This window comes from Dicentrarchus labrax, unplaced genomic scaffold (assembly GCF_905237075.1).
Source record: "Dicentrarchus labrax unplaced genomic scaffold, dlabrax2021, whole genome shotgun sequence".
In the NCBI taxonomy this organism is placed as follows: Eukaryota; Metazoa; Chordata; class Actinopteri; family Moronidae; genus Dicentrarchus; species Dicentrarchus labrax.
Genome location: NW_026136714.1, coordinates 15,758,861 through 15,764,860, shown reverse-complemented (window position 1 = coordinate 15,764,860; position 6,000 = coordinate 15,758,861).

Sequence of the window (6,000 nt, the reverse complement as noted above, 5' to 3'; positions counted from 1 at the left end):
TTGTATAACATTTAGGAGGATCTACTGGCAGAAATGCAATATAATAGTCATAGGTATATTTTCATTAGTGCATTAGTGTACCTGAATATAAGAATCGTTATGTTTTTCTTACCTTAAAATTAGCAGTTTTTTCTGCAGACAAGAAACTTTAAGTTGATCCCATGCCTTATTCTTAATCATTTCCTTGTTTACTTTTGTTTGGACAAGCAATTTAAATGATTTACGTAAAAGTTAAGATTATTTGGATAGCTTTAAGCTCATGTTGCCCCCAACTCCCAAATCTCCTCAGAAAGGTAGCGAGTGTAAAAATAACCCATATTCATAATTATGAGAATACTGTTAAGACTCATTTAAAAAAAAAATCTTTAACACTCTTATTACGAGTTTAAACCCATATGACTCATCATCTCTGTATCGAATTGAATAAATAATATAATTAAATATAGTTTGACAGCAATTTGCTGTGATGAAACTGCAATTGTTTGCTACAGAGTAGTTGACCAGGAGTTGGCTGGTCTCCAAACAAAACACACTGAAGTGGAATATGTGAATGCTGCCTACCAATAAAAGAGGGTGTAGGAGGCATTATGGGATTCATCACAATTTTAAGACTGAGGGAGTGTGTGAATAAATAAATGCAAAAATCCTGCAGACATTTTGGCATTTCATAACAATACAAAATGACAAGTGAAGTGAAAATGAAGAATGGCTGTGATGGTATTTAGCTAATACCAGTGGCATGACTGGTAAACCTTTCCATACAGTAAATTATTAATTGTCATGTTTGTTTGTAGGGTCCTGAAGTATCTCCCAACATGCACTGGGCAGGACTCCAGTTAATAACAGGGCTGACACATATTGACTCACACTTTCATTTATGGACAAGTGATGTTTCCAGTCCAAACAACCTGCATGTGTTTGGACAACATCCAAAAGATATCCACATACACATTGTGAAAACAAATGCAAATTCTAACAGTTGAGCCACAATGTCACCTATTCCCAGCCACTCCAAATTTTGAGATGTGTCTTTGTGTCTGTGTTTTTTCAACAACATCTAGCAGTCAAAAGGATGTTAAAATCCCCCCCAAAAAAGAAAGCTGTCTCCAAAGAAGGACATCAACAAGGTTAATGGTCTGGTTTGCTTTATGACTCTGGAGGATGATTACTTTTCGTGGTAATTTGTTGTTTATATGAATAGAAAAGCCTATAAATAGTACAGCCTTGCAGAGTGACAATGTGATTATGGCTTTGGCAACTCAAGATAAGCAAATCGTGTTGCTCTAAGTAAAAGCTTTCCTGGGATTCACTTTCCTTGACCTAGAAAATACCGTCACTCCCACTCATCCACACACTTATTTCCCCTCAGGATGGTTTAAAAAGTCAGTTACTTTTGGAGACAGCAGGTCCTCCACTGTCCACAAGTAACCTGACGCTTAAGATTTATTTATTTATTTTAACTATACATAACTACTTTTATTCCCTCACAGTACAAGACTTGCATAAGGGTAATAGCTACATATCAGAAATGTTGTTTATTACTGCCACTGCTCGGTTCAGGCTATGAGCTGAAAAGTGAAAAGTGCCTCAGTCAGACAGTCTTTGCCAACCAGCAGTCCTGACCAAATCTCTGATTGAGATTTCTCTTGTGATTGTTAAATTAACAGTCCAATTTTTGATAGACAGATAGTCCTTAAGGCAATAAAACCAGATACAAGCTTGATATTGTTTGTTCCTGCATAATAATGTGTTTTTAGCCATGCTAGCAGCATAGCCCTGGGCATGGAAATGTTGTACTTACATTCATGAGCTAGTGATCCCCTGACTATTCCTGTAGCGCTAAAATTAGGTTGACATTTTGAGTGACATGTTTCGACAACTAATTGATGTATTGTTATGATATTTAGTTTGCTCATTTATGTCCCCTTCAGGTTAGATTCTCCTTACTTTTCATCTAGTGCCACCAGCGGATCAAAATTGAATTTGTCCATTACTTTGCTTGTTTTGTGACCAAATGCCCACATAACTATAATCAAATTCCCATTAACCTCGGCTGTTCTTGTTTAGTGCTAATCAGCAAATATCAGCATGCTAGCATGCTAAACAAAGATGTGTTTCTCAAACCACAGCAGTGGTACATAAGTACAGCCTCAGAGAGCGACTAACTTGGCTTTAGTCTGTTTAAATTATGGATCCATTATTATCTAACATAGACATAACTACATGCTGCAGCTGATATTTCACTCCAGACACTACTTGACCTGCTAAATGTTACACGGAAACATATTTATTTTTATGCCTCAAATGGACACTGGACTTTTTATTGGATTGCATTATTTGCCATATTTGATGATAAGGTATGAAATAATGCTATACCATTATGAAAGCTGTTCTTTTTCAGTCTGCCTTTTAACTTGTCAAGTTGTTACGTGTTTGAAAAACGCTTGTTCAGTCTGTGAGTTTTGGAGCGACAATTTAAAAGACTGGTTCCTGTGAAGAAGATGATTAGCTTTTACCTATTTGTTTATGACAGGCTGTGGAGCCACAATAGCTTGATTTGACTCAATCATCCTTATGTAATGCAGTCCCCAGTGAAGCATGCAATGTTTCTCTTCTCATAACAGAAATAGGCTATATGCTTGCCTCTCAAGTGAAAATCCTTTGTGACTCAGAAAAAAATTTGGGTTTGATGTGGTTATCTAACAAATAACAGATAAAAAAAAATGCTGCATAAATTACACCATGGAACTGCTACTCTGTGAGTGGTCACATCAATGTAATGCTTCTTGGCACAGGCACAGGCTTCGACATTATTGATCATGTTTCCTAATTGCAGATATCTAGTGCTGTGAACTGGCTCTCATTTTGATTTGATCCATTATCTGTAGCAGCCTATTCTGTGCAGGGTTTCAGGGGCAGTGGAGTCTGAGCTCAGTACAAGAACTGACAACATGGAGTATTACATGAAAGAGGCTAACCGTGGCTCAGGTTTTACAATGAACCTGGCACCTTAGGCGAGAAACGCATAAAAAATCAGCTAAAACTGCAATATGGATCCATTCACTCAGCAAAAATGAACACTAGTGAGCTAAATGATGACTTTAACCCCTTTTTTGTAGTTTCTCTCCCATTATATTGTCATTTTACAAGCACATTTACATTACTAATTACATATATAGCAGTAACGCATCATATCACTGTATATTTGCGTCATATAGCATACACTCACAACTTATATTTTATATACTAGTGCAGTGCCCGTAGGAAGTATGTATTGCTATAGAAAATGGGAGGTTAAGTTGCTTTTTCATGGATGGCCAAATGAGGTTGTGTTTGAAGGTGGGACGTCAGGGACATTTAGGTTTGTTGTGAAATGTGTAGCTTGATAACTATTGTGTTTTCATATAATTTGTCTGTTAGCAAGGACACTGTAGGGAGATGAACCCCATTCCACTAATGTTAAAGTACCACACCTCATGGTCAGCGCATATAAATTCTGAAAGAAGAAAGTGAACTACATTTGAAATGGGATGAAACCTGGCAGCATAAACAGACTAACTTGTAGCATAGCCTAGTAAATGAACTGGGCAGGACATATTATTTAGCCCTGTAATATAGGCTAGCATACATCAGAAAGGGAGAGAGAGAGAGAGAGAGAGAGAGAGAGAGAGAGAGAGAGAGAGAGAAAGAGCAATGGCAGTAAGGGTTTCCACATCAAAAAATTGTTTTGAAACTACCAAAATAGTGTGAACGGATAAGCCGGCGGCACGGAGCGAGGGCGTGTCGGTCAGACAGTCTGATAACTGCACAGGTCTCTCACTCAACTTAATAAAGAGAAATGTCCCACAAAGCAACGTTACAGGACCAAACGACAGTAACGTAGTAACTGTAACTGTCTTTGGCAACTTACATGAGGAAAAAAAATACCACAGCTGTACGTGGAGAAGCGTCTTTCCTCCTGTCTGTCCTCCCGTCTGTCCTACCGACTCTTCCGTTACATTTCTGCCTGAAAAACAGCGTCTGTCACCGGCGAAAAACTCACGGAGTGTATGTGATCAAAAATCACCGCGACCGCCAGCCCCCTGGACCGAGACATCAGTTTACTTTCCACCGGAAAACATTCTCCGTCTTGCGAGTGAGGGAGTCAGACAACGTCCAGTTTACTGCTGGTGATTATGTATAATTATGTAATTTAGAGTGAAAAACGTAACTTCGTCACTTTCCAGGATGTTTGGTGGGTCAGGATCTCAATCACTACACATTAGGGCTCTGCAGTGATTGGCTCTGGTGCGCACGTGGCTATGGTGGCTATGGTGGCTATGGTAATGCTAGCGGAATTCTAAATAATTTATGAAATAATTTATTAACTGTATCTTTGTAGTCTAAACAAAGCCGACGTTGCACACCCTTAAACCACACAGCAGCCATGTTGAAACTCTCAGGTCAGTCTGATCCTGATCTGCAGAGATATTTGAGCCACACACACACACACACACACACACACACACACACACAGAGACAGACAGAGATTCCTTGCTTTATAGATAGATAGATAGATAGATAGATAGATAGATAGATAGATAGATAGATAGATAGATAGATAAATAGATATACACATATATACATGGCAAATCTTCACATTTGCAGAAACGCAGCAAATCTTCACATTTGCCAGAAAATATTTTCCATTTTGTCTCTTTTAAACAACTGTGTCCCTTACTCGATTGTCATTTCCAAAGACATGACAAGAAAATAAACCAGGAATAGACAGGGCACTCAGGAAACATAATAACAGGAAGAAAATATATAATAGGATAAAAAAAGGCTTGGTGAATCAAATAAATACTTAAACTGTCAATAAAGTTCATGCTCGTTAAAAAAAAATATGTACAAATTACTTTACATTGCTGTTTGAGTTTGCAGCGATAACATCTACCTGACAAGAGCGGAGTGATCGGTCTGTCGCGCTGTTGGTTTTGCATCTGTGACTGTCTCCCCATCACAGCACCTAAATGACACCCACAGATGGCAACTGTGCTCCAGTGCTGTTAATGTGCTGTTTTTATGACCTTTTCTTTAAGCCTTTTCTCTCATCTGTACCATTTTCTCACTACACTATAATACGGAAATCTTGACAACTACACCAGGCTTTTTTCTTTTAGTCATTGCTGAGTCTGTTTGCCAATGGCTGAAGACATTTGAGGTCTTTGGATATTTAAACTCCTAATAATGTGAAAAAACGACTGTTTTTACAAAAGCACCATTGACACTAATAGGAGTGTGCTTTCTGCTGTTTGCCTTTAAGTCAGGAATAATTTCCTTCATCGTGGTGGCATTTAAATCGACTTTATTTTCACTTCACCACTCTCTGAGTCACGCAAACTCCTCTCTGTGAAAAAAGGATTCATCATTATTCTGAATTCCCTCTATCAGTTTTTCCCGGCTGCAAATTTAATGATGTGGTCCCCATCATATTTTGCAACGCAGTCATGAGTGAAATGTGAATATAGAAGTGAACTAAGGATACACCTCTGGGGTGCACCTGCGTACATTACCACTGCAGATGAAGCGAAATTATCTATTCTCACTGCTTGTTCTCTCTGGTTGGTTTTTAATGTACACACTGGTTAATGATTTAGAGGAATCTATGTTGTGTATATATGACCTTTTATATAGGGAGAAATGCTCTGAAGACAGCAGTATTAGAAAAAATGTTGCACAAAGTAAATTAAAGTAAAACACTTAAATGCTATCTGCCTGACTCTCTATTTCTATTCATCAAGACAGTATACTTTCGGTGGCACTCCACACTGAAATCCTAATGTTTAACAGATCTTGTTAAAGCACTTTTTTCAACCCTCAAGTAAAATAGTAACATCACTTTTCATTGCTGTGATCATGGTTAAACATGGCACAGAACTGTTTTAGATTAGATGAGTTTTATCAGCTTGACAACAAGACAAAGATAAGATTAGTCTTCATGTTTAATAACGGTGACAG